This window comes from Schistocerca americana, chromosome X, assembly GCF_021461395.2.
Source record: "Schistocerca americana isolate TAMUIC-IGC-003095 chromosome X, iqSchAmer2.1, whole genome shotgun sequence".
NCBI lineage: Eukaryota > Metazoa > Arthropoda > Insecta > Orthoptera > Acrididae > Schistocerca > Schistocerca americana.
In genome coordinates, this window is record NC_060130.1 from 588388495 (window position 1) to 588411412 (window position 22918).

General features: G+C 44.9%; 1 protein-coding gene and 1 non-coding gene across 4 annotated transcripts in view; both read right to left on the reverse strand.

Annotated features, from left to right (window-relative positions):
- Window positions 1–22918, reverse strand: part of LOC124555071 (sodium- and chloride-dependent GABA transporter 1) — a 401980-nt gene that overhangs the window by 261746 nt on the left and 117316 nt on the right. The gene's annotated exons all lie outside the window — the stretch shown is intronic.
- Window positions 20139–20239, reverse strand: LOC124557502. Its single transcript, XR_006968751.1, has one exon. It is a non-coding gene; the product is annotated as a U6atac minor spliceosomal RNA (small nuclear RNA).

Sequence of the window (22918 nt, forward strand, 5' to 3'; positions counted from 1 at the left end):
AGGAAACGTTGTTTATAAATTCAGACTAGTTGCAGTGCGTATGTGCGATATTTATTTATTTTGTGCTCCTTACTTTCGTGTATAAGGTGATTGTTGTTATGATATTCATGTTTTATACTTGTACCTTACAAGCAGTTGGATCAGGTTTTTTCTTTTTATTTTCTAAGTTAGACTAAAAACATTGGAAAACTTTCTGTGTACCTAGTAGGATCGATTTATCTCAGTTAACTATTAGGAGCGAGGTAAGGGTGCTGATATTGAATTTATGTCGTACCTAAGGGATAGTGTTGTAATTGAGAACTCTCTTAAAACTTTCTAATGTAGCCAGCCCAGTATCAGAAGTTTAATGTATTTTCTTAATTCATTTTCAAATAATAGCATCCAGTTTGGGTGTGCTGCTGTCTTTTCCTGAAATTACAAAAATGACTCCGGAAAAGAAATCTTTTTATAACTTTGAAAATCTGTTCCAAGAAACAGGTTCTGGTCATCTACCTAGGAACAAATGTATCATTCAGATATAAAAGTGTTGAAATTGAGAAAGTCATGTCAGCAGTGAATTTAATAGCCAATGTATTACACTATTACTCTACTACACACCAATATTCAGTAAACGATATCAATTCAAAACAAGTATTATGAAAAACCAGTTAAAAGTTAAAGACATTTTGAAATAGAAGCTATTGGCAATTAACACAAATTTCAGTTTTCAAGACAGAGAAAATTATGAAGACATTAAAGAAAATCATTTCATTTGCAACTATCACGTGTTCCATGATAGACGGCTTGTTTATGTTTCAAGATACACCATGGTCCACGACCGACGAAGTATGGCTTAAAGTCCACAACTTTGTAATTAGTTTTAAAAATACACAGAATTTTACTCACCATAATACTATGTAAATGAAGAATTAGCAGTATCCTTCAAATAGCTTTAATAAATTAAAGAGAACATACTATGTAGAAATTGCAATATTTACAAACGCTGTACAAGACAAACCTCATTTGTCACAACAACAAAAACGGCGCAAAATTCCGGAAACAGTTTATGGCGGTTTCTAATGCACATTCATTCATATGATTCTAAAATCAGTCACTAGACCAAAACACTGACCAGAAAACAGCCTGTGCTCCTAGGTTCACAATCCTCCAGGTACAGCACTCTTCCCTGCTACTGCCGAACCATTTTAGAAGCCATAGTAAATTCTACTCTTAGCGTTTTTCTGATTCACATAAGTCATAGTGAGTGTCCAGTAGCTCATCTCAGTTGCAGGATTGACTTATTTTTAAAGATGGTACTGATTTGAAGCCCTCTTCTGACTCTGAATAACTAAAAAATTTTACAATTAGTGATTGGTGAAAGACTCCTCATTTGCAAGACACATTTCTCGTTTATCGGTATCTATCTGTAAATGCGTAAGTCCATCAGTCTACAAACTCACGAAAATAGAGGAATAGAAATCCATGACGGTTTGGAAATTTGTGGTAAGTTCCTATGGAACCAAACTGCTGAGGTTGTTGGTCCCTAGGCTTATACACTACTTAATCTAACTTAATTTTAAACACTATTATACTTTTAGATTTTCTCTTGGTAATGGCATTTCTAGAGAAGCGAACACAACAACCTCTTATTACTCTTGCAATGAGGATGATTTTCAGAGAGAAAATCTGTTCCACATAGGATCTTCCTTTTATGAAACCACCTTGAAAAAAAAATATATATATATATGGCGGTCCATCTGAAGTTTCAGATGAGGTTATCTCGAAAACTATACATCGGGTAAAAATAGTGGGTAAGACAAGTTTGTAAGCTCAAAGGCGGACATCAAATGATACTACACGTGACCTCCAGCCCCCACGCCCTAGGGGGGCAACTTTTAAATCTTAAATGGAAACACTCATTTTTTATTGCAGATTCGGATTCTCCATGAAAAAAGTAATCAAGTTTTGTCTGAAACATTTTTTACACCATTGACAGATGGCGATGAAATCGAGAAAAATTAAAATTGGGGAAGAACTCCGATTTATTTAGAATGATCCGAGAAGGACGCATCAAATAGATACAAAATGAGCACCAATTCTTTCATTACGCCAAATTAAGCTATTTTTTTTACAAAATGTATCCTACCCGCCACAGTTTTTGATGGAGAGAGGCGGAATGGTATTAAAATCTTTTTAGAGAACTCTTCACAATTGCATTACTCACCTGACTGTGGCGCTACCTTGGCCAAACTGTGAACTATGGCTCAATATAAAGATCGGTGCAATGCGATCAGACGTCACTCCACTTTCAGGTTGTGAACCGTAAACATCAACTGACGAAAGTAAATTATTCTTTAACGAAACATGGCTCACTATCATCCTACAGAGATTGTTGATATGATGTTAATTTTACGTGAATGCCATAAAAGTTACGCTGCAGGCGTGCAATTGTATGCGGATCGTTTCCCCAAACAGACGACATCCAAGCGAAAACATTATTCGAAACTGCACTCAACGAGATCGAAATGGATACATTCACCGTCCACCTCGTCATCGCGAATACAATGAAAATGACGCTCGTTCCCTTACCGTTCTCACCTGTGTTCAACTGGATCCCGAATTGAGTACTCGTGCGATTCAGAGACAAACTGGAATACCGAAATCAACTGTTTTGAGGATTTTGATGGCACATAAATATCATGTGTATCATATCACACCGACACAGGCATTAACGCCGAAAGATATGCAAATACGCGTGCATTTCTGCCAATGGGCCTTGGAAACGATAAGAGGTGACAATGATTTTTTTTGAATCGCTATGTTCACCGATGTCACCACATTCAACAACAATGGCGAATTAAATCGTCATGATTGTCATTATCGGTCCCCTGACAATCCACACTGGCACAGACCCGTTGAAAATCAACACAAATGGTCGTTAATGGTCTGGTGTGGAATTTTAAACGGTTTCTTGATAGGACCGTATTTTTTGACCGAAATGTTACTGGGGAATCTTATTTACAACTTCTCCGCAATGATTTGTTGGAGCAAATGGAAGATGTTGACTTAGAAAATAGGCAACGAATTTGGTTCTAACAGGACGGAGCAGCTCCCCATTATGCTAAAAATGTGCATAATTTTTTAAATTTACGGTACCCTGGCCGGTGGATAGGACGCGGCGAACCAATTAAGTGGCCTCCACGTTCACCAGACCTAACGTCTCATGATTTTTTCTTGTGGGGTTATTTAAATAAATATTGTTTATGAAAGACAGCCCACAACCCGAAACGATATGGAGCAGCGCATTCGAAGATCGTGTACAGCCATACCACGGGATGTGCTGCTCAAGACTGTGGACAACTTCGCAGACGATTGACTTCATGCATTGAAGAAAATGGGGATAATTTTGAACAATTTCTTCGTGGCTAATTTCATTAATTAAGCACCCCAAATTGTGAGAGGCAAAGGGACTCACACTAATGAAGCACCCCATGGGAACATCTTTCTACTACGTCCATGTCGTTGTTCCTGGGTAACGCTAAAAGTAGGATGGAGTACATTTTGTACAAAAGTAGCTTAATTTGACGTAACGAAAGAATTGGTGCACATTTTGTATAGATTTGACGTGTCTTTCTCGGATAATTCTAAGTAAATCAGAGTTCTTCACCAGTTTTACTTTTTTCTCGATTTCAATGCCATCTGTCAATGGTTTAAAAATGTTTCACACAAAACTTGATTACTTTTTTATGGAGAATCCGAATCTGTAATAAAAATGGGTATTTCCATCTAAAGTTTAAAAGTTGCCCCCCCCCCCTGCCCCACCCAAGGGGGCGGGGGCTGGAGGTCACGTGTCGTATCATTTGATGTCCCCCTCTGAGCTTACGAATTTGTCTTATCCACTATTTTTACCCGATGTATAGTTTTCGAGATAATCTCATCCGAAACTTCAGATGGATGGTGAACATTAATAAAACGGATAAACAGGAGAGACGGATTGGAGGAAAACGTGCGTCCGGAAATGCAGCGTTACCACGGTAGATGGCGCTGACGAAGGAAAGTTCCTCTCACCATGTGCCGTGGGTTCCTTGGGTGCTGCAGGCTGTGTGATCGATGCAGTGTGCTGTTAGCAGCAGAATGGTCCGGTATTCATGTCGGCCGGCCTGAGTGGCCGTGCGGTTCTAGGCGCTACGGTCGCAGGTTCGAATCCTGCCTCGGGCATGGATGTGTGTGATGTCCTTAGGTTAGTTAGGTTTAACTAGTTCTAAGTTCTAGTCGACTGATGACCTCAGAAGTTAAGTCGCATAGTGCTCAGAGCCATTTGAACCATTTTATTCATGTCGGGGATAAGACGAGATGGTGTCCGTTTACGGCCAAGTAGATGGGAACGGTCGAGAGGCAGCATATCCTGTAGAACCCGATCCTCCAAATCTGGTGTACACACAGTCCGTCATCTTCCTGCACGTTCGTCTGTCTGTAAGGATCCATGATCACACAAACGCCCAAAAAAGGGCTGAAATGTTGTGTGATGTGTTTGGTGTCTGTGAAAGTAGTTGATCTGGTATAGCTGTGCTGCCTCTACATCGTTTCCATCCGCTTGGCCGTACACAAACACCATCTTCGCTCGTTCCTAACATGAATACCTGACCATTCTGCTGCTTACAGTATGCTGCATCAATCACACAGCCTGCAGCACACGCCGCACACACGACAAGTGGTCAGAGGAACTGTTATTCGTCATCGCCATCTACCATGGTAGCGATGCATTTCCAGACATGTTCTGTAAGATGGCAGAATAAATGGTCGAATTCGCACCTTACATGAGACCTTTACAAATCGTAATGAGAAGGTGAAGATGACACCTAACGTAAATCGACAGTTATGAGAACATTTGCCTATCAATATGTAATACAAAAAGGGATGACAGTCAATCGACGGTAATTAACACACCATTCCTATGAAATGCATGTCTTTGAGCGGAAAGTAGAACAGGGAATGCGAGTCGAGTCGCTCTTAGTTTTGAAAATCCAGTTCCACAATGGTATAGCGAAACCGCGCCGCAGGAATTACTCCGGCGACCATTTAAGTGGGTGGCAGGAAAGAGGACAGCGACCCCGGGCCAGGTGATTCAAACTGGAGAGCCGCGTGTAGCGAGGGCATCAGTACAAGAGCAGAGAAGAAGCTTTAGAAAAGTGCATTTCGATATTCTAACGGGATATGAACAAAAGCAAGTGACGCATTTTCGTCCAGTGAGTGCGACACACGGAAAGGTCAATGTACTTTAGGCATGTAGAAAGGGCACAAAACGTCCGATTGGCGGAAACTCACGAGGAAGGAGAAAACTACCGAAGTTTCGACGCAGTTTGATAGAAGGGACGTTGCCATTGGTAGAGGGTGTTTCTACAAAATGAGAGTAACGCTCCTATAAAAGCCGTGACGTGAGGAAGGAACCCAAGTGGAGGAAGGCAGTTCTGCCACAAGAGGACAAGAGAGAAAATTTGGTGAGGACTCTTCTCTGTCGGCCGAAGTGGCCGTGCGGTTAAAGGCGCTGCAGTCTGGAACCGCAAGACCGCTACGGTCGCAGGTTCGAATCCTGCCTCGGGCATGGATGTTTGTGATGTCCTTAGGTTAGTTAGGTTTAACTAGTTCTAAGTTCTAGGGGACTAATGACCTCAGCAGTTGAGTCCCATAGTGCTCAGAGCCATTTTGAACCATTTTTGAACTCTTCTCTTAATTGGCGTCAAGTGCAGATCAGAGTGCTTAACGCTCCGTACGACGCAGAGAAAAATTGGTGTGGACACTGCATTCACAGTGGCTGCACTCCATCTAAAATTAGTTGTAGCAACGTTTAGCTCCAACTGTGGAGAAACGAACCAGCCAAATTAGTTAACTGTTCTTTGCGAGAACTGAGAGGGCACTATAATATGCACGCTGCTACAACCATGCGCGTGTATATCGCCACATAATAAGACTAGGGCTGAGTACATATTTTCTCGCATAACGAGAAACATAGGAAAATTTTCTGCTGGAAAGTTCAGCAAAGGCCAGATTAGTTTTGTTGGAATTTCAGTGGGAGAGAGCGGCCTTGCAGACAGCAGCACGTCGCAGCTTAAGGTAAATACTGCGTACAGAGGTGTAAACTTTGTTGGCCTACCAGCTTGCGTCCGCTGTAAACTCGAGCGGCCTTGGGTAATCTTGCACTCAAATTTTTCACTTAACTAACCATCCACCGTAGACTTGATTGCATCCTAAATAGTACCGAACTTTGAACCGGAATCGGACGATTTTCGTAGTACTGACCAACATCATAACGTATGTGTAGGAGCAATTTTGTAAAGAAACGTCCAATTAAACTTTCATATTATTGTGCTTAGCATTAATGTAAAGAAACTTCCAATCAAACTTTCATAATATTGTGCTTAAGATTAATGTTCTTTCAGAGAGTTAATATTTAACATTGTTGTGTATAAACTTATTTCGCCGGCCGCGGTGACCGAGCGGTTCTAGGCGCTTCAGTCCGGAACCGCGCGACTGCTACGGTCGCAGGTTCGAATCCTGCCACGGGCATGGATGTGTGTGATGTCCTTAGGTTAGTTAGGTTTAAGTAGTTCTAAGTTCTAGGGGACTTATGACCTCAGTTGTTGAGTCCCATAGCACTCAGAGCCATTTGATCCATTTTAAACTTTTTCACTTTTTGATGTTGGCAAGATGCGTTATCCATTGCGCTGTTTTTATGTTGACGAGTTGAAAACTGTGTAAAAAGCTGTAATGTGGTGAGAATTATTGCGACATTAAACTCACACTCACAACTCACACAGTGTTCTCAATTCAAGAATAAGCAAGTAAGAACTACATAACCCCCGCAACCTTACAGTTCATAGTATCTTTTCCCTCCATTTCTAGTCAGGAATCCGTCCCTGCAGTTTGTCTCAGGTGTGTGTGGTTTCTGTTCCTTCGGACGTATTATACATACATACATACATACATACATACATATATATATATATATATATACATATATATATATATATATATATATATATATATATATATACGAGGAGTGTTCTAAAAGTAAGGTCCGCCAGCTGCCTCTCTAAATAGTCGACGGACATTTGTCGTGGCTTTGTACAAACTTTCCAGTAGCCTCGTCACAGAAAGCAGCCACCTGTGCTATCCGCCAATTCTCTGCGCTGGTCTGCCTTTTGTTGTTTGTGCCAAAATGTATTTTTCGTACCCAGCGGTTCATGTGAGCAGAGATGAACAACGGAGGGAGCCAATTAAGGGCTGTATTGTGGGTGATCACACACTTCCCATCGAAACGCTGCAGGGGCGTCTTCATTGCCCCTGCAGAATGCAGCTGAAAATTGTCTTGAAGAAAGAAACGCATTACATTTATATTATGTTGGCTGCATAGCTTCAGGCGAAATCTCTCACCAAATCCATATACTTGGCGGGAGACACTGTTGTTTTAGGGATTTCTAAATAGTCATTTTGCGCTCTCAGCTGAAAAGAGCGACGTGAAACGGTCGACATGCATACTAAATACACAACCCAACATATCTGTGGAAAGATCCATTGGATTTTAACAGTGGTTTCCATTTCGTGCCTAATCGGAACTTACTTTCCAAATACACCTCATATATATATGACTGCTCACTGATATATATATATATATATATATATATAGGGTGATACCGGCCAATGATCTCTTCAGTGCAGATGCACAACGGGCTAAAACCCTTACGGGAATCGGCGAAATGTCGCGGTTAATGAGGATAATGGGCAATGGGTACTACATTAGTCTGTGAATCAGTTGAGAATCTGGGTCTGACGGGAGGCGTGCTAGGGCAGTCAGTGATGCTGCAATGACCATCGTGTCGGGATGGCTCAAAAGTCTGGCTTTAGCACCCGCTGGGAGAGGACGTTCCGTACTGCCGCTTGCGGAGCGAGTGAGTTCGAGTTTGTTTACATTGCTTCGCGCAGTGAGATCATAGCAAAAAGGTTCGGGAAATCGACATTACGTTCCATTTTTGTCTGGAATATGCACGACCGAAAGCCTTAGATGTGGAAGTTTCGTCCGGTGAGGAAACGAAGATCCCACCATCGGAACTTCTGGGTATTCACTTCTCGATTCACAGTAGCACCGTTTACGATAAAATGATCGATGACGCAGTATGCGAGCGCGTTTTAAACGCTAGCAAACAGGGACTCCGTTTCCGTTACGCTGACGGAAACGTCGGCGTGTTCGAAATCGAGCATGCGGGATTAGGCCTTAGAACTATTCGCGTGTTAGAACTGCCATTCGAGGTACCAGCAGAGGACGTCATGGCGGCTTTCCAGCCATACGGCGCTGTTCATGATCATAAGGCAGAACGCTGGGTCCACTTCCGCACATACTTTCTTCTTAACGGGGTGTGTCAAATCGCAACTAATCTGTGTAGTCGTGTCCCATCTTATCTGACTATCAGCGGATGTCGGGCCATAATGATGTACGACGGACAGCTGGCGTGGAGGGCGGATTTTGAAGAAACAGCAGATCCCGAACAGGATTCTCCACCGTTAGGGGAGGCAACATGCAGATGTCAGCTTTTGCACCGTGCGAGGGGCGCCGGCAGCGCCTGCTGCCTGGCGCCCCCGCATCTTCACAGCAGCGACCTGTAGTCCCCCACCCAGGGAGGGCGCAGTTCCACGCATACCGCTTCACGACACTGAATGTCAAAGGCGTCTGCGCGCCCTTCAAGATCCATCTCCTGAAAGAAATGATATGGGCTTCGGAACTAGATATTATACTGTTACAGGAGGTTCAGTTAGCAGCGCTACCACGGATAGCAGAATATGATTTCTGTGCCTCTCATGGCGATCACCTCGGCCGTGGAGTGGCGATGTATGTACGAGAAGGCATCCTGATTGATGACATCATGTATCTCCCGGCTGCCACGGGTATAGCCTTTGATATTCACTCCATGCATGTCATTATGTTTATGCGCCTTCTGGTACCGGCGTCGGCGTGAAAGGGCACGATTTTATGCGGAGGAGATTGCTCCACTTTTCTTAGGTTCGACATGAACCTCTTCTCTTTGGAGGGGACTTTAACTGCGCGCTTGGTCGGAAAGATCAACACCAGATTTTTACAACGTGCCAGGAGTTGCATCTCATTGTTTGTGATATAGCCCTGACGGATACATGGGAGATACAGCTTGCAGACGACCCGGGATTCGCGTTTAACAGGAGCCATTTGGCAAGTCGGTTAGACCGCATTTATGTCTCCCGTAGGCTGGTTGATGCGGTGCTCGACGTAGAGCGCTGGCTTTTGGTGTTCTCAGACCACTGTGCGTATATGTGTACACTGCTCCTTCCCCGTTAGGACTTTTGGATGAGTCGGGCACCGTGGAAACTCAACACTTAGTATCTACAGGATCCTAGTGGTCGCCAACATATCACGGAGAGGTGGGTGAGGTGTGAGCGGCGTCTCTGATCCTGCGCGCTGGTGGTGGACCGGTGGCTGGAACGTGCCAAATCGATGCACATTTATCACTTACAGCAGGGAGGTGGCCGCTTGGCACAGGCACACTACAGACTTCTACTCCAGCGCCATCGGTGACCTTGATGGCCAGTAACATTCTCCGGAAGTGCACGATTAAGGCGAAGCTACTAGTGATTGGTCGCCGGAGACTACGGGGGCTGTGGTGCGTGCCCACAGGCCTGATGTGGTGTGGCGGGAGAATCCCTCCATGCATCACACTGTGCACGATCGCAGACACCGCAGACAAAACTTAGTCACCAAACTCGTAGATCACCATGCGCAGCGGGTCACCTCCCAAGCGGACACAGTCGAACATTAGCGCCGAGTCTAACGTGCCGATGATGTGGCCGTCTTAAACTTCCATCCTGTCACCATGGACGATACACGCGTCAAGCTTGAGGAAGGGGTTACGTTAATGGAGCCTTTTACCTCCAAGGGGGTCACTACTGATATCTCCAGGGGTGCACTGTGCAAGCGGCCAGACATCGACGGGCTGCATATTGAAACACGATGGACACATATACAACGAACTGATCACGTCTGCAGCTGCGATTCCGCAAGTTTTTGTGGAAGGCATTGTTCCTGTTCGTAAACCGACATCTGGAATTAATACGGCCCACTACCGCCCTATTACCTTATTAAATACTAATTACAAGATATTTGCGTGGTTATTGGAGGTGCGCTGCAGACCTCTCTTCCCACGTGTCCTATCGACCGAGCAAACTATGCAAGATGGCACAGTTAACGTCCAGACAACCACTGGAGACTGTCGTGATGTGATTGTGCTGGCAGAGGCGTGCAGACGTCGTGCGGCGATGGTAGCAGAAGATTTTGATAGCGCGCTTGACAGGGTGGGATATGTATTTCTATATTCTTAGAACGGATGAGTCTCCCTGCCCGGTTCCTCAGCGTCCTTTGGCGGCCTTTTAGCAGCGCGCGTTCGTTGGTTCAGGTCAGTGGGCGTGTGGCGCGTCCGATACCGATTCAACAGTCTGTCGGCCGAGGTTGCCCCCTATTCATGCACTTTTATGCAGTGGCGCTGGAGTCGCTCGTAGGCAGTTGTCTGGACTCTCCTCATTCGGTTACACCTTCCGATTTCGCGCATACGCAGATGATCTGCGGCTGGTTCGTTCTCAACAGGAGGTCGCACAGATCCTCGACATTATTGCGGCTCATGGGAGGGTGGCTAGAAGTGTGATGAATGTGTGCAAGTCCACGGCGCTGTCTAAAAGTCGCGGACTACCCCCGCAAGATCTGGCGACCCTGTCCTGTGTGCAACATCTCAGCTATCTTGGGGTCACCTAAACGTCGTCAACGCGTCGTACAGCGACGATCAAATTTCGGAAAGTTTTGAGACTTACCCGTATGATGATCAGTCACAACTCCCTACGCCGCCTCGATCTTTTGCAGCGTGTTGCTTACCTGAATGCCTATGTGACATCCAGAATGGTTCATATTGCACACATTCTAGCGATGCCAATTACGATAGTATGTTGTATTCAAGCGATATTCGAATATTTTATGACTTCTGGGTCCATCTTCAAATTACGCTGTGACAGACTTACTCCCCCACCCCGTGTGCAGGAGAGCTTGGTCTTACGAACGTACGCTTTCGTGCGGCAACAATTCACATGGCCACGACGTATAAACAATGGCGCGGTGTCGAGGCCTCCATTACGCACCATTTACTTGCCGTCCTTGTGCCAATGTCCCTCTCCCCGCCGGTCCCGGTCGGCAGCATCATGCCCGCCATTGCACACATCGCGGCGTTTATTGGAACTCAGTTACGCTCGCGCCGAATTCCCATGAACGCGCCGGCCGCGGGCAAAGGATTTCTAAGTCCTTTTCCTACGATCTGTAACGTCGTAGAACGCAAGTTCCCATGGTGGTAGACTGTGATTTGGCGGCACATCCATCACAGTTTCTTTCCGACGCGTATCATATCGACTGGGTATTATGCGACCTGTGGGAAACATCCAACTAATTAATGGCTTCATACTGTAGGACCGGTGGACTCTCCCCTCTGCGTCGTTTGCCGTAGTGTCGACGTTGATTACTATCGGTTCAACTGCGTAGTCGTTGCAGCTGTCGGCTTGTTGCGGTGACAAACAGTCTCATGTTTTCTACGAGTGTCGCTGCATGTTATTGACTCAAAGTCCTTTCTTTAGGCAGCAGTGGAATATTTTCCTGCAACAAGGTCCCGGGCAGTTCTGTGGATAAAGAGATGGACCTTGGCATATCTATATTGAGATGATCATCACTCATGCCTTGATTTTTTGCTGCACTTGCAGAATGCACATGCGGAGATTGCGCGCTGTTCCCATTATCGCTCGTATTTTGCCGATTATCTTAACAGCGTTTTTTAAAAAAAATGGCTCTGAGCACTATGCGACTTAACTTCTGAGGTCATCCAGTCGCCTAGAACTTAGAACTAATTAAACCTAACTAACCTAAGGACATCACACATCCATGCCCGAGGCAGGATTCGAACCTGCGACCGTAGCGGTCGCTCGGCTCCAGACTGTAGCGCCTAGAATCGCACGGCCATTCCGGCCGGCAACAGCGTTTTTACCTCGTCCCTAATAACAAGGGAAACTCCCCATTGCACCGGCCTGAGATTTAGTGGCAAGAGGGCCTAGTGGATAGCACACCAAAAACTGAACATAGATTAAACATGAAAACGGAAGAAAGTGTACTGAACTATGAAAAAAAGCGAAATAGAATCAGTGAAAAGTCCAAGAACAAGAAGTGCAATAAAGAGCATCGTGAAACAGCCACGACGTCGTCGATGATCAGTCACAACTCCCTACGCCTGAGATTCATTGGAATAATGCTAAGGAAATGAAGTCCGAAAACAAAGGAAGTAGGTTACAGTACACTTGTTCGCCCACTGCTTGAATACTGCTCACCAGTGTGGGATCCGTTCCAGATAGGGTTGATAGAAGAGATAGAGAAGATCTAACGGAGAGCAGCGCGCTTCGTTACAGGATCATTTAGTAATCGCGAAAGCGTTACGGAGATGATAGATAAACTCCAGTGGAACCAGTGGAAGACTCTGCAAGAGAGACGCTCAGTAGCTCGGTACGGGCTTTTGTTGAAGTTTAGAGAACATACCTTCACCGAGGAGTCAAGCAGTATATTGCTCCCTCCTAAGTATATCTCACGAAGAGACCATGAGGATAAAATCAGAGAGATTAGAGCCCACACAGAGGCATACCGACAATCTTTCTTTCCACGAACAATACGAGACTGGAATAGAAAGGAGAACCGATAGAGGTACTGAAGGTACCCTCCGCCACACACCGTCAGGTGGATTGCGGAGTATTGATGTAGATGTAGATAAGTGGTCATGGTGCTGGATTGCCAAGCCAGCTTGAAAAGTCCCTCCTGCCACTTTTTCTTCCACAACATTATGAACTGTCCGTTCGGCCATTGAAATGTTTGTTCTCTTTCTGTGGTATTAGCAGCTGTAATATTATAAATTGGTTGTGGAGTATGGATAATGTGGTAAGAATACGTTAGCGTCGCAAGTAAATGAATAGTGAGAGCAGGCAAGATACCACATAGATGTCTCACAGAAATGAAAACACCAGATAAATGGGTGTGAACTCTGTTACAACAAAGGAATTCAAGAGTCAACACTTCCAAAACGGAACGCAGCTTCAAAAACGTTAAAAAATGTGTGTTTTGACAAAGCACAGAGAAACTGCGTTATTTGTTGCAGCTTATGTAACAAACTATTATGTTTTCATCATTTCCTTGGGGGTGATCACATACACATTCATTCGAACACCTATATCGGGTTTAGAGGCATATCTCACTCACTTACCAATCGTACAAATTAGATGCGTCGATAAGAGCTTCCTTTCATATGACACGTGTACTGTCACTAACGCCGTGTACGACACATCAGACGTGTTTTCCGGTGGAGGACCCGGTTGACTTGTCGCCCTGTCATCAAACGTTTGCGCTTCCCATTCGAAAGCCACTTCGTTATTGGCTGCTAATAGAGTAGTTGATCAGAATCAACTGTCATGATAGGTCCCTCCCTACCTTACACCTCGCTGTCACAAACGGACGTTACATCACGGCACAGACACAAATTTGGATAAAGCGAAGAGCGAAAAAAAAATAATAATAATAATTTCCACGAGGGAGGTTTGAACACAGCTCGATCGCGGGACAGTTCAACACCATAAACTCTTAAGCACAACACCATTTCCGTTCCCTGCTGCTCTATATTGCACTTCTTGTTCTCGAACCGTTCACTGTTTCAGTTCTGCTTTTTTTTTCACTGTCCAGTACACCTTATTCCTGTTTTCATGCTTGACCTGTGTTCAGTTTTTGATGGGCTGTCCACTGGGCCCTCTTACCACTATATCTGACGGGGGTGCGATGAGGAGCTTCCCTTCTAAGTTGGCGTACTCCCGACGTGGCATGCGCCTACAACTTACGACTCGGTCAACCATCTTTTATCACCTTGCGGGGTTTCTAGGGTTCCGGATGGGTCAACCAGTTTTAATTTGTTTCTCCACTGTATAAATGTGTCAAACAAATAAGCAAGTAAAATAAAAATGAGCTGCGTGAGGGTGCAGCAAGCGATGGAAGGGGGGAGAGGGAGGAGGGGGGAGGGGGGGAGGGGGGAGGGGGGGCAGGCCTCGAGATTCGACTCCTGCCCATCTTGTCTCCTCCAGCCTGTAGCTGAATGTGATCCTAATTTAAAAACTAACGAAAGAATTTAAAAAATATTTAAAAAGACATGTTTTCCTTGTTTCAAAGCATTCAAAAACTGCAATTAGTTTTTCAAAAAAGTAAAACAGAAAAGGGGTAGCGCTTACAAAAAAATTGGTCAGAGAATCTGCCCAGCAAGCAGGAAAGACAGGTTCGAATACCGGTACGGTAAGAATTTTCAACTTTTCCAGTTAATTCCAATCAATGCCCGACCACAGCCATTATGTGTAAATCCATTGTGTCTTCACCTTGATATTCACCCATTTGATGATACGCTGGTGTTATTACTGTTAGATTGTACACATTACTACAAAAGGTGTCTTTCCTACACTGAAGAGCCAAAGAAACTGGTACACCAGCTAATATCGTGTAGGGCCCTCGCTATCACGCAAAAGTGCCGGAACACGATGTGGCATGGACTCAGCTAATGTCTGAAGTAGTGCTGAAGGGAACTGACACCATGAATCCCGCAGGGCTGACCATAAGTCCGTTATAGAACGAGGGGATGGAGATCTCTTCTACACAGCACGTTGCAAGGCATCCCAGATATGCTCAATACTGTTCATGTCTGGGGAGTTTGGTGGGCATCGGAAGTGTTTAAACTCAGAAGATTGTTTCTGGAGAAACTCTGTAGTAATTGTGGGCGTGTGTGGTGTCGCATTGTCGTGCTGCAATTGCCCAAGTCCGTCGGAATGCACAATGGACACGAATGGATGTGGGTGATTGACAGGATGATGTCCGCAGCTCGTCGTCGTGCGGTAGCGTTCTCGCTTTCCACGCCCGGGTTCCCGGGTTCGATTCCCGGCGGGGTCAGGGATTTTCTCTGCCTCGTGATGACTGGGTGTTGTGTGATGTCCTTAGGTTAGTTAGGTTTAAGTAGTTCTAAGTTATAGGGGACTGATGACCATAGATGTTACGTCCCATAGTGCTCAGAGCCATTTGAACCATTTTTTTTGACAGGATGCTTATGTACGTGTCACCTGTCAGAGTCGTATCTAGACGTATCTGGGTCCCCATATCACTCCAACTGCACACGCCCCGCACCATTACAGAGCCTCCACCAGCTCTAACAAACCCCTGCTGACATGCATGGTCCATCGTTTCATGGGTATATCTCCAGGTATTATACCTGCTCCTACTTGAGATTCCATTTTGTCACACATAAACAACATTTTTAAGTCCACGTCTGCAAAATCCAATACGTAATTACAAAGGCAAATATTAAATTTCAAGCGAAAAATTAAGATTAATAAATACACTCATATTAACCTTCTCCCCAACATGCCAAACATAAACGTTTCAAACATTAATACTCTCCCAATTTTGTTTTGGATAACTTTTAACTGTCATGGTAGTCTACATACTTCAGTGTTCTTCATTTCTAATGGCCCGTAATCAGTAGCCGCACCATTGTGTTATTGCACGATGTTCACTCGGTTTATCGTTAGGTGAGTATCGGCAGATGTTAGGTGGCCGGTGATCGGTGGTCACTGTGTGACCACAAAATTCTCGAGCAAAATTTCTTTCGTATCTTAGTACAGCCACCAGGTCTTTTACGGAAAAGTTTCTGGAACGTTTTGCTATTACTGACGGTTAGAAAGTGTAGTAAATTATATTTGAGGATCACTCGGACTGATACTTTTAGCAGACAAACGAAATGCAGTTTAAAAAATTAAAGGAAAGAATTGACTCGAACTCACGGCTTTTAGTTTACAGTGCGCAACATATCACGAGCAGATGCAACACTTCGAGGGGAAGACAACATTTGCTCCAGAATCTTTCACATCCTACACTGACGAGTCAAAGAAACTTTTACACCTGCTAATATCAGAGTCAAAGAAACTTTTATACCTGCTAATATCGTGTAGGTCCCCCGAGAGCATGCAGAGATGCCGAAATATGACGTGGCATGGACTCGACTAATGTCTGAAGTAGTACTGGAGGGAATTGACACTATGAATCCTGCAGGGCTGTCCATAAATCCGTAAGACTACAAGGGGGTGGAGGTCCCTTCTGAACAGGACGTTGCAAGGCATCCCACTTATGCTCAGTAACGTTTATGACTGGGGAGTTTGGTCGCAAGCTAAAGTGTTTAAGCTCAGAAGAGTGTTCCTGGAGCCATTCTGTTGCAATTCTGGGCGTGTGGGGTGTCTTGCTGGAATTTTCCAAGTCCGTCAGAATGCACAATGGACATGAATGGATGCAGGTGATCAGACAGGATGCTCATGTGCGTGACACCTGTCGTAGTCGTTTCTAGACTTGTCAGGGTTCCCATATCACTCCAACTGCACACGCTTCACACCATTGCAGAACCTCCACGAGGTTGAACAATCCCCTGCTGACATGCAGGGTCCATGGATTGATGAGATTGTCTCCATACCGGTACACGTCCATCCGCTTGATACAATTTTAAACGAGACTCACCCGACCAGGCAACATGTTTCCAGTCATCAACAATCTACTGTCGGTCTTGACGGGCCCAGGCGAGGCGTAAAGCTTTGCGTCGTGCAGTCACCAAGGATACACAAATGGGCCTTCTGCTCCGAAATCCCATATCGATGATGTGTCATTGAATGTTCTCACGCTGAGATTGATGATGGCCCAGCACTGAAATATGCAGGATTTTGCGGGTGGGTTGCACTTCTGCCACGTTGAACGATTCTCTTCAGTCGTCGTTGGTTCCGTTCTTGCAGGATCTTTTTCCGGCCGCAGCGATGTCGGAGATTTGATGTTTTACCGGATCACTGATATTCACGGTACACTCGTGAAATGGTCGTACGGGATAATCCCCACTTAATCGCTACCAGAGAGATGTTGTGTTCCATCGCTCGTGAGCCGACTGTAAGACCACGTTCGAACTCACTTCAGTCTTGATAACCTGCCATTGAAGCAGCAGTAACCAACATAACAAATGTGCCAGACACTTGTTGTCTTATATAGGCGTTGCCGATCTCAGCGCCGTATACTGCCTGTTTACATATCTCTGTATTTGAATACGCATGTTTATAGCAGTTTCTTTAGCGCTTCAGTGTATATTACTTGTTTAACATTCACTGCTCATCCAGAACACTTTTCCTCCAGTTCTCAAGAGCAAATCATGGTTCAGAAGTGTGGTGATTCAAATCGCCGTCCAGCTATCCAAATAGTTTTCCACTTGTTTTCCATAGCACACTTTAAAAAACTCGGCATGACCGTTTTCTTTCTCCAGCCCTCCATGATCCTAGCTCGTGCTCCATTTATAATGACCTCATCGTCGACGATAAGTTAAGTCTTAGTTTAATTTTTTCAGACTTTTCGGATCCTGAAAATTTTCGATCTGTCTCATAATCAACCTGAGAATAATTGCTCATATTTGATACGTGATTAATATAAAATCAATAAATGCGAGAAAAAATCAAAATACTAAGGAAAAAAAATATAAAATATCCAAGTGGCGTAAGATTGTTGTTTAGGTGTCCCAACTTAGAACGTGGGCTGTGTATCTGTAACAAGAGTGTACTGAAAAGTAATGCCTCCGAATTTTTTATTCTCTTCTCAATATCTGTTGAGTTATTACGTGTCATGCATATTACTCGGTCGACTTTCCCACTTAGATGACGAAAGTTGCAACCCTCTGCCGCTAGAGGGCTCCGAATTGTGGTGTGTAAATGCCAGTGTGTAACGTAACTGTACCGAGGTGACGAAACTCATAGGATAGCGATAAGCACATATACAGATGGAGGTAGCATAGCGTTCACAAGGTAAAAAGAAGACCTGTGGATTAGTGGCGCTGTCATTTCTACTCAAGTTATTCATGTGAGAAGGTTTTCGACATGAAGATGGCTGCACGACGGGAATTAACAGACTTTGAATGCGGAATGGTAGTCGGAGGCAGATGCGTGGGTCATTCCATTTCGGAAAGCGTTAGAGAATTCATTATCCCGAGATCCACAGTGTCAAGAGTGTTCCGAGAATACCAAATTTGAGGCATTATCTCTCACCACGCACAACGCAGTGGCCGACGGCCTTCACTTAACGACCGAGAGCAAAGGCGTTTGCGTTGAGTTGTCAGTGTTAACAGACAAGCAACACCGTGTGGAATAACCGCAGAAATCAATGCGGGTTTTGCGAAGAACATATCCGATAGGACGGTGCGGCGGAATTTGGCGTTCATAGACTATGGCAGAATGGCAGCAGACGACTTTTCTAACAGCACGACGTAGCCTGCCTCGCGACCATGTTGGCTGTGCCTTAGGCGACTGGAAAACTGTGACCTGGTCATAAGAGTCCCGATGGTAGGGTTCGAGTGTGTCGCAGTTCCCACGAAGCCATGGGCCGAAGTTGTCAACAAGGCACTGTGCGAGCTGGTGGTGGCTCTACAAGGTGTGGACTGTGTTTACATGGAATGGGCTTGGTCCTCTGGTTCAATTGAGGCGATCATTGACAGAAAATGGTTATGTTCGGCTACTTGGAGACCATATGTAGCCATTCATGGACTTCATGTTCCCAAAAAACTATGGAACTTTTATGGATGACAGTGCGCCGTGTACCCGACACACAGTTGTTCATGGTTGGTTTGGAGAACATTCTGGACAGTTAGAGGGATTGATTTGGCCCCACAGAAAGCCCGATATGAATCCCATGGAACATTTGTGGGACACAGTCGAGGTGTCAGTTCGAGCGCGAAATCCTGCACTGGCAATACTTTCGCAATTTATAGACGCCTATAGAGGCAGCTTGGCTCTATATTTCTACAGAATACTGCCAACGTTTTTTGAGTACACGCCACGACGGGTGGGAGGAGGTCCGACTTGATATTAGAAGGTATCCCATGATCTTTTGTCAACTCAGTGTATGTCGGTGCGTGAGAAACAGCGCGCTGTTATCGAGTTTCCAACTGCAGCAAACTTCGTCCACACATGGAGCATCCTTTCCTTCAGCGTGACGATGCCAGACCACACACGAGCGCTGCGACATCTGCAACAACCCGACGCCTTGCGTTCGTTGACGTCGATCATCCTCCACACAGTCTCGACTTGCCGCACCGATTTTCATCTGCTTCCAAAACTCAAATAACGCCATAGAGGACTTCACTTTGATATTGATAAAGCGATGCAAACAGAGGTGAGGTTGTGGCACCGTCAACAAAATCAAACATTCTACAGTTACGGTATCAAGAACTGGTCGCTCGCTGGGAGAAATGTGCTCGTTAGCAGGATCGCTATGTCGAGAAATAAATATATACATATGAACAATAAAGATGTAGAATGTTAATTAAGTTTGTTTTATTTAAAAATCTTTAAGCTTTTTCGTATAAGAAATTCGGAGGCATTACTTTTCAGTACGCCCACGCACATCTACACAGCAACTTCAGAAAGAAAGTTTCACATGTCGTCTCACGCTGAGATCATAGCGCAGCAGTAGTAGAGCATTGTCAGAAGAGAATTCATGTTTTACATTAAATGTATTCGCAATTACGAATATGGACAATCATCAGCTGTAGAATGGAATGACGAAAAGGGTGGACAACCATCAGCTGTAGAATGGAACGACGAAAAGGAAAATTTGTGCGGGGCTGGAACTCGAACCCGGATTACCCGCTTAGCGCGAGCGGTCGCCTTGCCATTTTTTTTAATCTCATTTTGTTCTCCTTCGTTCGTTGCATCTGCTCAGGGCGGACGTCGTGAGACACCCGTTGAAGTTCGTCGTTGATCGATTAACTCGTTTCTTTTCCTACAGAGTGCAGCTAACCCTCTTTTTTTTTTGTTTTTTAAATCTCATTTTGTGCTATGTTGTTCGTTGGCTTTGTTCGTGGCGGACGTCCTATGACACTTGTTCTGGTTGTTCGTTGATCCGTTGACTCAGTTTTTTTATTACAAGAGGATGGCTAAACCCTCTGACCGAACACGCTGAGCTACCGTGCCGGCTTTTAAATGGGTCAAGCGCTGATTACTCAGCGGTACCATCAACCTTATATGTGTTCCATCCTTGTCTAGGGGAGTGCTGACCGTCTCTCCTTTCATACAACACGTGTCTACAACTATACTCGTACATCCACTATGTATACTCCCGTGCAGGTCGCTTGCCCGGTGTCGGCGGATAAATACGATATTGCATTGCCTGTGTTATTCCGATTTACGATGCAAAGTTCCTCTGGACATGCATGCATGTCGAAAGGGACTTTCCATCGTACATCAGAACAACACAGGCACTGCAATATCGTATCGTATCGAGTTCATGTTCTGCCTTTACTGCAGAGACAGTTGTGCTGCGGTACGGATAACAGGTGCATAACAAAATGGGAGTGAAATGGCGCAACAACTGGAAACGTACTCCACAGTTGAAGTATGTGCGACAGTACTATTCTTGTGGCAAATAGTGTAAATAGTCATCGTGATATTCTGACGGCATATGAAGCAACGGACCCAGCCATAGTGAAACGTTGCCAACCATCTGACCAAGGCCGTACAGAAATGGGAGGTGCTGATCCGCCATACAATCCAGATCTTCCAGCAAGCGGTTTCGATCTTTTTGGCAAACTAAAAGAACATCTGGGGGAAAGAAATTTTCCAACGATGAGGACTTTCACACAGCCGTTCTCGAATGGCTTCGTAACCAAGAAGTGGATTTCTATCATCGAGGAATTGAAAGAGTGGTAGAACGTCGGGACCGTTGTTACAAAGACTTGGTAACTATGTTGGAAAATATTGTCACGTATTGTGCCACTCTGGAGTGTAATACTGCGTTCAATAAAAGTTACTTGGCCTGCCATAATAAAGTGCAACTTAATTTCAGAAGCCCCTACATATATCTGTACTCGGTATGCATTTGCATGATGTGAGGCAGAGGTTACGCATCGTACAAGAGTCCGCAGCTCGTGGTCGTGCGGTAGCGTTCTCGCTTCCCGCGCCCGGGTTCCCGGGTTCGATTCCCGGCGGGGTCAGGGATTTTCTCTGCCTCGTGATGACTGGGTGTTGTGTGATGTCCTTAGGTTAGTTAGGTTTAAGTAGTTCTAAGTTCTAGGGGACTGATGACCATAGATGTTAAGCCCCATAGTGCTCAGAGCCATTTGAACCATTTATCGTACAAGATTAATTTGCCCCTTTCCTCTTCCGTTTGCAATTGTTCAAATGGCTCTGAGCACTATGGGACTCAACTGCTGAGGTCATTAGTCCCCTAGAACTTAGAACTAGTTAAACCTAACTAACCTAAGGACATCACAAACATCCATGCCCGAGGCAGGATTCGAACCTGCGACCGTAGCGGTCTTGCGGTTCCAGACTGCAGCGCCTTTAACCGCACGGCCACTTCGGCCGACTTCCGTTTGCAGATGGTACGAATAAAGATGGGCTGTCGGTGCCCTTTCGTACAAGCCCAAACCACTCTAGTTTTACTGAGTGTTTGTTTGTGGCCAACGGGCTCTTAACAGCGAGGTTATCAGAGCCCTTACAAATATTAATACGAATAAATGTGGTTAAAAAGTCATAATACCAGGAAGAGTAAGTCTTGCGCACTTAACAAACCCTCTCGCAGCCTCATTCACGATAATTAGCACATTCACACTAACTCTCATCTACTATGGGATCGTTAAAGTGGGCAGCTGTTCTAAAACCGCCAGTTACACAGGAAAATATGACTGGCTGATAACATACAAAAAACATGGATGAGCCAGTCATCGTAATGAAACACTAAAACCTTAGGAAGCACTTCGGACACTTCACAAAACATTAAAAGTCGTACCACATTCGTTTCATTGTCAGTTAAAACAGATGGCAGATCCGTCGGCAAATGAGCTGCTGCCTTCTTGTCTGAATACAAAACACAGTCTACTAAAATATGGGTCTCTGAGATCCCTAAACCACAAGCACCACAAACTGGACGGTCTTTTCATTGGAGCAAGAAGCCATACGTCATAGGGCTGTGTCCTTTAAGAGGACGAATAAGAAGGCTCTCATTCCCTCTGCGTGGCTGGATAGAGGTACGTCATAGCGCTTTGTTGACTTTACTATGCGTAGCTTATTGTCCGTCACTTCCAGTCACTCTTCCTCCCATCTATGCATGTTTCTGTACCTCAACATTTATGTGATTACATGTCGTGGGAGGGCACACTGAAATATCTGAGGATCGCATCACGCATCTTTCGCTGCCACATCCATCATTTCGATTCCCTTTTTTAGTACCCATATGCCCTGGAACGCAGCAGAAAGACAACATCTTTCCTAGCCTTTATGGATAAAGAAGGCCATCCTGGACATCGTGGACTACTATATCTGCTGGGTACAAGTGTTGTAGAGACTTACGTGCACTCAGGAAGTCGCAGCAGACGAGGAATTTAGCAAGTACAACAAATCTCGTCTGCTCCTACAGCCGCAATATAGTGTGTAATTCGACATCTAATTTTACGATCCCAGTCATTCGCGAAATGTATGTTGTGGGACGTAATGCGTTACTCGGTTTGGAACGTGAGATCCCAAAATGTTGTGAGCAAGGCTCTGTACAATGCATTTGTCTTCCATGTAGCGTACCTCACCGCAATTCGTTGAGCATTTCTGTGGCACTCTCGTGCTTACTAAACGCCGTTCATCTTTGGCTCTTCTATATCTTCTCTAACCCTACCTAGTAAGGGTCCCCTGTAGATGAGTAATTCTCAAGAATCAGTAGAACGAGTGTTTTGTAAATGACTTCACGAGTACCTGATTTACACATCCT